This window comes from Sitophilus oryzae, unplaced genomic scaffold (assembly GCF_002938485.1).
Source record: "Sitophilus oryzae breed Bouriz unplaced genomic scaffold, Soryzae_2.0 scaffold_297_pilon_pilon, whole genome shotgun sequence".
Classification (NCBI taxonomy): Eukaryota; Metazoa; Arthropoda; class Insecta; order Coleoptera; family Curculionidae; genus Sitophilus; species Sitophilus oryzae.
In genome coordinates this window covers 66,504-79,549 of record NW_022146859.1, presented here as the reverse complement: position 1 = coordinate 79,549, position 13,046 = coordinate 66,504, and the positions used below count along the sequence as shown (strand labels likewise).

The 13,046-nt window shown below is 31.5% G+C and overlaps 1 protein-coding gene across 2 annotated transcripts in view; it reads left to right on the top strand.

Moving 5' to 3' along the window:
• The window catches only part of LOC115884530 (cGMP-dependent 3',5'-cyclic phosphodiesterase-like), a 54,795-nt gene that overhangs the window by 2,312 nt on the left and 39,437 nt on the right, over positions 1-13,046 (top strand). The gene's annotated exons all lie outside the window — the stretch shown is intronic.

Here is a 13,046-nt window from a genome sequence, read left to right as displayed (position 1 = left end):
GAAATAACAGCTTAAAAATAACAGGTTTCTTTATTTTACTGCTAAATATCTGAAAGATTATGAGGCGGTCACCGCCAGGCGTATTAACGCAGTTGCAAGTTGCAACAATGACGTGCTCGGTGGTAGTATTTCCAGGGTGTCAAAACATTTCTAAATATCGATTGTTATCTAAAATACCTCTCTAAAAACGGTGGTTGTTTACAAATAAGCGCTGTATAAAAAAAGCCAAAATTCCGCCACTCGTCTATACCTATACATTCCGATCTACCTACGCCCTGCCCCTCGATCCCGGTAGATCCTGAATTGCGTAGCAGTGTACAGGGTGCATCTCACTCGACGGGCGGGAAGCTCTTAAGGCTGATTCATGGTACACCGGGCCGTACCCGAGCCGGGCACGGACGGGGCACGGACGCCTTTCGGCGAAGCTCGGCCCGTGCCCGGCTTAGCATGAATGCATACGTATAAATAACATTTGACAATATTTGGCCGTGCCTTCACCGTCGCACGGCCCCGGCCCGTCACGGTGTACCATGAATCAGCCTTTAGTTATGCTTTTACCATTTGCGGTCAAAAAATAGCAATATAAGAAAATATGTAGTATATTCTTCATAAGTAAACCAACTACACACTCGAGTTCGAATTAATTTTACACTTAAACTAGCGTGTACCCGCGACTTCGTTCGCGTCGAATTAATAATTTCTAATGGTGATGATAAAGCAAAGCAAGAATTCCATTAACATACAAACTGGATAAAATTTTCTCACATTTGCCAAAAATAAGCTTTCTAACGTCGAGCAGTTTAAGCAGAATCGTGGTTAATCAATTACTCACTTTTTGGAACACCCCCTGTATGATTTTTTAAAAAATTCAAAGTATGTAAAAAAAACAAAATAAATTATGCGTGTCCAGGCGTTTTCCCGAAAGACTAACCGTTTTTTAAATAACAAATATTGTAATATTTGAGGGGCGTTTTCACCCTGTTGGAATTTGAGATTCGAGAAACCCCTCCTTATCGAACCTAAACCTCACAGTCAATCCGTTTGCAAAAAATCAGCTTTAAACGTCAAGCAGTTTAAGCAGAATAATGATTACTCAATGGTCATATATTATGAAACACCCTGTATATATTTTTAAAAAATCTTAAAATATGTAAAACAACATAATAAAATATACGTGTTTTAAGAGTTTTTCCGAAAAACTCACCGGTTTTTAAATAAAAAATATTCTAATATTTGAGAGTAGTTTCACCCCTTTAGAATTCGAGTTTCGAAAAATCCCTTCTTATCGAACCTCTACACACTAAAGTCAATCCGTTTTCCAAAAATCAACTTTTTACGTCAAGGGCTTTAAGCAGGATCGTGATTAATCAATAGTGATGGGCAAAACTGTTATTTTTATATAACAGTTGAAACTGTTATAGTTATTTATAAAAAACAGCTTAAAATAACAGCTTAAAAATAACAGGTTTCTTTATTTTACTGCTAAATATCTGAAAGTATGAAGCGGTCACCGCCAGGCGTATTAACGCAGTTGCAAGTTGCAACAATGACGTGCTCGGTGGTAATATTTCCAGGGTGTCAAAACATTTCTAAATATCGATTGTTATCTAAAATACCTCTCTAAAAACGGTGGTTGTTTACAAATAAGCGCTGTTTACAAATTGCGATATATAAAAAGCCAAAATTCCGCCACCCGTCTATACCTATACATTCCGACTACCTACGCCCTGCCCCTCGATCCGCGTAGATCCTGAATTGAGTAGCAGTGTACAGGGTGCATCTTACTCGACGGGCGAGAAGCTCTTAGTTATGATTTTACCATTTGCGGTCAAAAAATAGCAATATAAGAAAATGTGTAGTATATTCTTCATAAGTAAACCAACTACACACTAGAGTTCGAATTAGAAGTACACTTAAACTAGCGTGTACCCGCGACTTCGTTCGTGTCGAATTAATAATTTCTAATGGTGATGATAAAGCAAAACAAGAATTTCCATTAAAATACAGACTGGATAAAATTTTCTCATATGTGCCAAAAATAAGCTTTAAACGTCGAGCAGTTTAAACAGAATCGTGGTTAATCAATTACTCAGCTTTTTGGAACACCCTGTATGATTTTTGAAAAAATGTCAACATATGTAAAAAACAAAATAAATTATGCGTGTCCAGGCGTTTTCCCGAAAGACTAACCGTTTTTTAAATAACAAATATTTTAATATTTGAGGGGCGTTTTCACCTTGTTGGAATTTGAGATTCGAGAAACCCCTCCTTATCGAACCTCAACCCCACAGTCAATCCGTTTGCCAAAAATCAGCTTTAAACGTCAAGCAGTTTAAGCAGAATAGTGATTACTCAATGGTCATATTTTATGAAACACCCTGTATATATTTTTTAGAAATCTGAATATATGTAAAACAACATAATAAAATATATGTGTTTTAAGAGTTTTTCCGAAAAACTCACCGGTTTTTAAATAAAAAATATTCTAATATTTGAGGGTAGTTTCATCCCCTTAGAATTCGAGTTTCGAAAAATCCCTTCTTATTGAACCTCTACACCCTAAAGTCAATCCGTTTTCCAAAAATCAGCTTTTTACGTCAAGGGCTTTAAGCAGGATCGTGATTAATCAATCACCAGATTTTTCAAAACACCCTGTATACATTTTTAAAAAATCTTAAAATATTATTCTGAAAATTTTTCAGAATAAATAAATACCTAAATATTGAAACTTAATAAGTAAGTACTGAAACATACAGCGCCATAATATCTCGACCTCCGTCCGTTATGCTCGTAACAGGTTGAAACAGAATGTTTCTAAAACAACTGATTGCGTTAAGCTTGTTTCATATAGACGCGAATCGCGAATTGCGATTTTGCGAAACTGCTCTCATTGGTCCAATTTTACTGATCATGGCGGTGCTGTCAGAAATTTTAAGATTTTGGCGATTCGCAAGATTTAAAATTTGGGGGGCGGGAAAGTTAAAGTGTTTTCAACTTTTTGCTAATATTCGCGCGATTTTAAGGTACGCGTTTGCGCAGAATGGTGTTGTGATCCAGTTATCGATTATTTTGAGGACGCTGCCGCAAAGTAACTGAAAGCATTTCTCCAGTTCAAAGGGGTTCTCCTGCATCATATGTTTTTGATGTATATATGGTGACAATCGTGACAATTTTTCAACTTCAACCAAGTTATCAAACTCCTGTACAGACAATCTGTGGAAATTCCTAAATTTTTTCTCATCTTCTGTCCTTATTTCTTGAATTAAATTGCGATAAGCACCTTGTTGCTTACGAAATTTGAATATTTCACATGTCCCAAATGACCCATAAATGACCTATAAACCTGTGCTATAAACCCGTTCTCTTCTACGTTTTAACAATAAGTAAATGGCAATTTTACACCTTATTCTATTCCAATCCCACAATCGTAATCGATATTCATAATTATTAAACAAATTTAAACTCATATTGTATGCTATAAAATATAAAATAAAGATCGTAAACACGAATAAATATGTATAAAACAAATTAAGTTACCTCAGGATATGATTTTTTTTTGGTAACTTTCAGTGGAGCAAAAATGAAATGTCCCTAAAAATTCGAGACTGTATGAAATAGGTCCAAATTTTGCGAATATTTTTTGGCGAATCGCTTTTCGCAATTCGCGATTCGCGTCTATATGAAACAAGCTTTATTCCCCAACCTGTCTCAAACCTCCATCGACAATCGACCGATGCAGCAGCGTTCCTTTCCCACTCCGATTATCTCGACCGCCGCCCTGTTATGCTCGTAACAGGTTGAAAAACAACATATCTAAAATGACTGCGAATGACTGCTTCTCCAACCCGTTGGGAGCCTCCATCGACAATCGACCGATGCAGCAGCGTTCGCCGTAGCGTTTTCCCCACTCCGTTGTCCGTTGTCTCGCCGCCTGTATCGATGGTTGACGAAATAACATGTTTTCCATCCATACTAGTTGTTTTTTGGAATTGCTTCGAGCAGCATAGAATTTCGTGGTGGTGCAGAGCGCCGACTTCGTTTTTCGTTTCACGAGCGGCCGATCTCTACGTGTCGTTATTTTGTATCTGTTATTTTTTAGAAGTAGTAACGGTTGCGTTATGTTATTTATAAATAATTGTTATAAAATAACAGATAGTTAAGTAACAACCCATCACTACTTTATATCGAAGCAGGCCTTGATTTTGTCTTGACCTATTTGCTTAATTATTTTTTATCACAATTTAATATTTATAATATTATTTATCTGCATAATTAAAGACTTTTGAAAAGGTAAATTAACATTTATATTAGTATTAGGAATTGAAGTTGGTACAATAAACAAAGGACAAAACTAAAAAAACCTATTTTTTGAGCGACGAATATAGTTTTCTAAAAAAAATCACCAAAGATGTTCAAACTGAGCACCTTCTTGTTGAATACACAATAAACATCTTCTGCGCACAGAGTTGTTAATTTCCCCCATAAAAAAGTCGAAAAGATTTGGAGTATGGACCCCTTGTTCCAATCCAATTCTCTCTAAATTCTCCATTTAATAGTTCAGTTGTAACCATGGCGTTTTAATTGTAATTGGTAATACTAATACAGAATGGTTGATTTACCTTTTCAAAAGTCTCTAATGATGCCTATAAATAATAATACTCGTATAGAATATTAAATTGTGATAAAAAATAATTAGGCAAATAGGTCAACACTAAATCAAGCCCCGCTTCGATATAAAGATAAAAAACCTAATATTGCTCTCATTACTAGAAATAGATATCCATAACTTTATATCGTTGGAAAGTGTTAAACGCCAGCATTTTTTTAAGTTCATAGCCAACTATGATTTCCATTTAAAAAATTATATATTTTATTATTTCTGACAAAAAGAGCAAGTATAGAAAAAAACTGACTACGCCACTGGATTGTGATTAAAAAAGTGCCTCAAGAACGTTTTTACAGAATTGTATTATTCCGCTAAGTACAAAAGTTATGGGCAATTTTTCCAAATGGTAAAAAATTCAAAAAGACCCCGTATCTCAATTGGCAGTGAAAATATCAACAGGCGGTTTACGCCATTAAACGTGTCTCAGAAATCGAGCCCATGACATCTATGTCGGTTTTGCTCTATCTAGTCAGGAAATAGATTTTCTCTGTTAAAACAGACCAATTTCGACCACCCTGTACATTCAAAGTTAAATTTTAAGAGAACTTTCGAATTTTTTATTACTTAGTCAATCTCCACTCTAGAATCTTTTTTAAATTTTTATTCAGTAGTTAGTTCATTCAGTCTTGAAAATATATGTACAAAAAACGTCTAACGCATTTTTTCACTTACCCCCGGTGTTTTCAGGTACGGATAGCGTGTTATAATCTGCCAGATATATTTTATTTGACGGATAGCAGAAAAACGCGTATCTTCACCTATAGATAACAGTATCTATTAGATAAATTATACTTATCTCCCAGATATCCTATCTGGCGCCCGAACTGCCAAATAGTGCTTTATTTGTCGGATAAAAATTTGACGCATGAGCCAAGGCATGAGGAGATATTGATTTTATTTGATATTTGACAAAATTGCTTAACATAACCAAGACATTGTTATTATTGAAGATTTCGTTTATTCCAATAAATTCGATTTTAGATTATTTGGAAAAGACTTACCTATTCTGAGTATGTAGGCTATAATCATTTTAGAACGTATGCGGTATAAACACCAATAAAGACATTGAAATGGTGCAAAAAACTATTGTTGCTAGTGCCGGACTTTATAAGGACTGTTACAAAATAAAGAGAGTCTCTGTTCTGTTAGAGCATCAGAACGAAAAGTTAGGATAATAGTGATAAAACAGTAATTTATAAATTATTTTATTTAAATCCTTTCAATTATAAACCATTACTACATATTATATAAAATGCTAATGTTTATCTGTGTCGCCTCTACTGAAGTAACGGCTTGCTCTAGAAAGTTGCTTTTTTACTAAAAGATAGATAAATAGCTCTTCTAAAAATTGTCGTCGCCGGATATTTTGTTTTTTATTTAATTAAAAAAAAAATAAAAAGTATTTTTTTCCTGATCTCGTGGCGGATGCGCCAGGCTTCAACTAGTTTTTAATAAAGCTCTAAAGTAGGTAAAAAATAAATAAAACCTTTTAAATCAAACTATTTATTTTATTTTTAATTCGCATATCTTAATTCATTAATATTATAACAGGAACCTTATAAAACCTGTTATTCAACTCACATTTGCTCTTATTTCTTTTGTGTTACAATTTTAGCTTAATTTCTTGCACTATGTACCTTATACCGTATGATCGAAAAAAAAACGGCGTCCAGTTGGCTGGGAAATGATGATCGATGATATTTCCCATATAAATATACATTTGAAATGTCAGCAATCTTTATTTCATAGCCATTGCTGACGCCGTTATTTTCGATCATACGGTACTCTTCTCTTCTCCATGCCGTTTTTTAAGTAACTCTCTAGCTAAACCTTGCTAAAACATCTGTATTGTGGTCCTTTGAATTCCAGTTAGTTCAACTTTGTTTAGACAAGATTTTTCCTTTATTTTTTCTTTTTTTTTTGAAGTTCCATCACTTTAAGTTCTTAAAAATAAAAGTAATATGACAAAATTGTTTTTATTTAATGTTTTTTATTAAATAATTTGTACATATAATGTGTAAATGTAACAATTATTATAGGTACTATTCATTTATTATTAAGACAAAATTCAGTGCATTTATCTATTTTATAAAATAAAAACTCACCTTAATTACTATCATTGATGCTATCCTACCTATTTCTTAACTATGAGAAGCCCTAGAACAACATATTTATTATTACTAATAGTCTTATGCTATTTTTAATCTTCAATATTAATAACTTACCAGATGGTGGTTTTAGGATTGGTTTATAAATCTCTGCTTGCGCTTCACCAGCTTCTTCCATATTTTCTATTATCAATTGTACTAAAATGTTAATATAATAAATATAACAGTAATATCATGTAATTAAACTATAAATTAAAAAAGTAGAAAAAAGACTCAAAGTCTCGGTCTCAACGTTTATACAATATTAAACTGTTACACGTGTTTCGCTCATATACGAGCATCATCAGACAAATACAATTAAAATCAATCCAAATACACGTTCACATTTTACAATTAAAACAACACGATGTGTTGTTTTAATTGTAAAATATGAACTGTTTTAATTGTATAAATAATGAACATGTATTTGGATTGATTGATTCTGTATTTGTCTGAAATACTGCCAACAGTTTAATATTGTATAAACGTTGAGACCGAGACTTTGAGTCTTTTTTCTACTTTTTTAATTTGACCCAGGTCTCTTTGAGAAAAATGGATGCATTCTTTAAACTATAAATTACTTACAGATTATTTTTTCTTGTTTTAATTTCTTATAAATCACATTCCATTAATAGATCTATTGCACCACCACCACTGCTAAAATTGAATTATCTTTCCCTTTTTCCATAAAGGTAAATTTAAATAGCCTATACCATACTAGGACTAGTTGGAGTTGAACACAAAATATGTTTTAGTTGAATTTTATTGTTTTTATTTTCATTTTGACGATCTTTTGACAACTGAACAATAACCTCACTTTTTAATCTAACAATTTGAAATTCCGAGTTTTTGTCTCTGTCTGTTGTATCGACTTTTCATATATAACCATCTCAATTTCAGATATCTTACGAGTATATTGGCAACACTTTCTCTACGGAGTGTCTACCGGTCCGTAGGCGGCCGTCCTCCAAATTGTTATCTATTGGATTATTTTGTATGAAAATACCCAAATGTTATATCCTATAGATATCAGGCTCTAGATTGTTTATCTTTTAGATGGTTATTTGTTAGATAAAAGTTATTTATTTATAACTGAAGAGACCGCGCCTTAGAGTCCTGCTTTTCAAAAAATTAAGTCTGGTAACCCTTACTCAGAGCTACAACAAGTCAGTTTTAAAAAGACTTAACTCTTAAGTCTTAAGTCAATTCTCTAAAATCAAAATGATTTAAGTCTTAAGTCAATTTCAATATAAAGTTCAAATGACTTAAGTTTTAAGTCTTTGACTTAAGTCATTTTCTTTCAAGTCAAGTCATTTTTGTATTTCTGTCACTTAAGTCTTTTTCTTTTGACTTAAGTCTTTTTTTGACTTAAATCTTTTTTTACTTATCGTGATAATCTGCAAGTTAAGTCAGTAAAATCACTTAAATCAATATAATTTCCCTCAAGTCAAGACAACCTGAATGCAATTTAAATACCTATTTTTTAAATGTTAATATTAATTTTCTTGTACTACCTATTACCGATTTTTTTATTATCTATATTAATTTATTGTAGATACAGATTAGAATAAAATATTATATAAACAACTATAATAAACAATAAAAACGCACCAAGGACATAAAAACACTTGAGTAACACCCTTGTATATGAATTTTTAAAGTAGCTCAACCTAAGACGTTTATGGATGTAAAGCACCAGAGGGCGTATTTCACAGTCTTTTACTAGAGAAAAATATTTTTTGTTACTCTGAATTTTGAAGCGGCCAATAAAATCAGAGAAAATAAAAATCGATAATTTTCGGACTGTGCCAATTGGTTACTAATCGACCAGATACTTTTTGTCTATTAGACATGCTATAAAAGCTGGTAATTATACAATTCGACCATTGTAAATACCCGACAAATTCCGCAAGGCCGACGAGGTCGATGTTTTTCACTGATAAGAAAAAAAAATGTTTCTTTAGATAATTTTCGAGATATTTTTTCTTTCTGAATGCACATTTTAAAGTATTTTATATTCTTTGTCCGCTTGATCTATTATACTGGTCGCACGTATCGAAGTTTTATTTCTTGTAGTTTTAAAATATTTTCTTGTTTCTTTGTAGTTGTAATGTAAAATTAGATTAATTTATTAAGTTTGATTATAATGTTTAGTGTAGACTACCAGAAGAAATTTAGTAGTGTTTTTATATTTTATTTTGAAGTTAAGTAGTAGGTGAAGGGGTAATTTGGTTAATTTTTCTTTATGTTTGATTAATTAATAAGTTTGATAATTTGTTTAGTGTAGAATACAAGAAGTAGTTTGTGTAGTGTTCTTGTAAGAGATTATATTCATTTATTTTGTAGTTGAGTAGAAGGTGAAGGTATTTGGGTATTTTTTTCTTTTTGTTTTTCTTCTAATAATTATTGTAGTAGTTCTTTTAAATATTGTGATAGATACATTATAATCTTCCTTCTACTTTTCTGGTAGTTGAATATACGAAAAAAATCTGATCAAATTTATTTTAAATGAAATTAATCTAGTCTTATTAATTAATCAAATTAAACTAGTCAAATAATATTAATTGCAATCAATTATTAAAAAATATTAATTATTTTGGAAAATAACTTTTGAAATGGAGTATTATTGATAAAATTTAGCCAATTTTTTTTACCCAGTAGCGTATTTCAATATGATCTTATCATTTATCACTGTATAATAACTTTGTTGTGGCGGAAAAATATACCAGTTAGTTTCAAAATGTTATTTTTTTTCAAACGTCACAAAAGTATTAATTTTTGCCACGTGATTGACAATATAAAAAAGTCATTTTAACGCCTAGGCATAAAAGTAAAGCACTTTACGCCTAAGCATAAAAGTATGAAAATATATTATTAAAATGACATAAGTCTCAAATTCAACGAGCCGTAACCATAGTTTCTCGATATGTATAATTCCTCATGGTACAAAGAAAACTTGAAAACAAGGTATGGTCGATAGCGTCTCCAATGTCGTTCAGTTTGCGCATATCGCCTGTGACGTCATATGCCATACAACAAAATATCCGTATTGTTCAATTGCCACTAATAAAAAAAGACCTAAAATAGGGAAGAATTAAATAACCCCTAAAGTTATGTAAAATCATCAAGCTGGACATTTGAAAAGTTATGACACATTATACACATTTATTATGTGTCATCTGTTTGAAAATTTGAATTTGCGCGTGGAGCTTGCCGACCAATATTGCCGTTTATCACCTGTGACGTGGTGACCAACCTGCGCAATATCATACCTTTTTTTTTGTATCATGATAATTTCTTACAAGGTATGAGTTTTAAATATTTTTATATTATTTGGAACGTTTCAAATTGTTTAAAACATTATTTGTGGCGTTTGAAAAAAATAGCATGTTATTCGGAGTAAAAATGACTTTTGTGCTTCGGCTGTATGTCAAACCTACAGTCTCGCCACGAAAAGTGTCATTTTTACTCCTAGTAAAACAATATACTAGAAAGTTTTATGGTTTAACGGGCTTTGTGAGTTAAAACATAATGATATTTTCAGTTTTTATAATTATTGATCGAACATAAACGGCGTCAGCGATGGCTATGAAATGAAGATCGCTGTCATTTTATATGTAAATTTATGTGGGAAATGTCGTCGACCGTCGGAAATGTCGTCGATCGTCATTTCCCTGCCAACTGGACGCCGTTTTTTTTTTCATATGGTACAAAGTTAAAGCAAACTTGACTCTGACCATGTTTTACGCTAAGAAAGATTTATTTCGTGTAATAAAGATTTAAATGGTGTATTAAGTAGATAATATTTATTTAAATGTCAAATAATATTATTGAAACAAGTGCCAAGTTTTATTTTTAATTAAGAAAAAAATTAATCAAGAATGTATAAACGTTTTGTTTTCAAAAAAAAATTATCTTAAAAACGTAAAGCCTCAATTTAGAATAAAATGATCGAAGAATGAAATAAAATTTTATAGCCCTGGGTCAAATCGAAATAAAGTACGTGTATGTAACTTTTTCTAAATATTAATAATTACCAGTAATTAGCATTAATGTACCAACATATTGAAAATTGTTATTTCTTTGTTAAATACTGTTTAGAATCCTTAAAATAACAGTAAAAATAATCGAAAATCAACAATGAAATAATAGTTTTGTTTAAATTTCTTAATCAGCTGAGCCCTATTATAGTTCGCAAAAATCCGAGCTATATTATTACTCTGAGGGAAATACCGCAAATAATCGATATTTTTGACTCCGCCCCTAATCACATGCTTCATTCTTTTAAAGCTTTGCGATTTGTTCGCCAGAGGCAGCACATTTTGTCGAGAGGTTGACCAACTTTAAGAATATATAAACAAGGGTAACACGTTTGAATATTTAAATCAGTTCACTTTTGATCTTTCGTGATCAGTAATTTCATTTGAAATCGAAAGATAATGTTGAAACAAATACATTGTAACGTTGAATCTTAAAAAGTGAGGTTATTTCAAAAACTATTCCTAAAATGGAGATTTTCGTGCACCTCAAGGGTGGCAAGGGCAGCTACGAATGTTTAAAAGTTTGTGGTGGGTTCATTGAAATTAAGCCGCGGTACAATATTTGTCAGATGACTGTCACGGCGGATGATTAAGCATGGAGATTAATATCAGCTTTTGATACCTGTAGAGCTTACGCATCGCAGAATATGATTCAAAAGCTTCATTCATATTATTTTACAAAAGCTTCGTAAGCAAGTTGAAGTACAAGGAACATAAATAGCAGGGAATTACTTTTCTTTAAGTTCGTCAAAAAAAGATCAGTCCAAATTCAACGTGGGATAGATGATTATGGTGATATGTATTTTTTTCTGTTCAAATGGTAGATGTTTCCTTTTGATTTTTATTATTTTTACAATAGACGTCTGGCAACCCTATATGTATATATGCATAACTCGAATATCTGTGAAACCGTAAAAAATTAGGTTTAATAAACCTTAAATATAAAAATACGCCTCCAATAGAAAAGATAATCCACAAGATAATGCCCAAACCAACCATACTGTAATATCTAACTTTATTACTAATAAAGATCAGTTTATTATTATTGATTATTGTTATGTTGCAAGATAATGTAATTTTTCCCTCATGGATTTATTTTGCTATCCTTTTTGTTTAGAAAAATGTAGCTAGATATTAATAAAGTTAAATTCACTTCAGTTCTTAATCACTTTTCGAAGATAGCTTTTTTAACCAAAGTTTCAGTAAATAAGAATAAAATTATTATTTCTCCAAAAAAAATCCTTTATGGGTATTTCGCCACTGCACTGCAAGAAAATCTACAAATTAAAATAGTTATTTTTTGTAAACACTTCTGCGTTAAACCTAAACGGACACTGCTTGTCAGAAGTTATGTTTACAGTATGTTTACAGTTATACAAATTTGCCTAACAAAGAAAAAAATGCTTAACGTTTCGGAAAGTTTATCTCTTTCCGTCGTCGGAAGCAAAAAAATACAAAGAATAAAGAAAAAAACTATTTAAATATTTAAATTCAACTATTCGAGAACACTTTATTTTTTTAAAACGGATACGTCTACAAGAAACCGTTGACGTTCTGTTAAAATGACATTATATCAAAATTAACAATAATTACTACCGATAACAATTACTTAATAAGGTAAAACCAAATCATAGACCCAATGATAACAATATACAATATATACAACTTACAATTCCATACATACGAGGCGTTTCGGAAAAAATAAGAAGGATAGGAAAACAATATAACATACAAACATCTTTCGAAACACAAAATACACTTAGATCCATTTTATCACATACTAAACCAATGAATACAGAACAACAAACAAAAAATGTAATATACCAAATACCATGTGAATGCGATAAATTTTACATTGGTGAAACATCAAGACCCTTAAATGTATTTAAGAAAGGGAGATTTTCACAAATCTACAATTTGGCAGCATTCATGGGACACAGGGCACAGAATAAATTTTAATAACGCCAAAACTATAATGAAAGAAGCGATAGCTTCTAAAAGAAAAATTAAAGAGGCTTTTTTAATTCAATCTAATAAAAATAAATGTATTGCTCATGCATCTGTAGATGTTAGTATACTCTGTTTTTTTTCTCAGGTAAGATTTCGACAGACGATGACAGAAGAAAAGCAGATGACGTCCCATACCAATCTATTTATTTTACTAAAAAAAGTTTCTAATAATTTTTAAGTTAA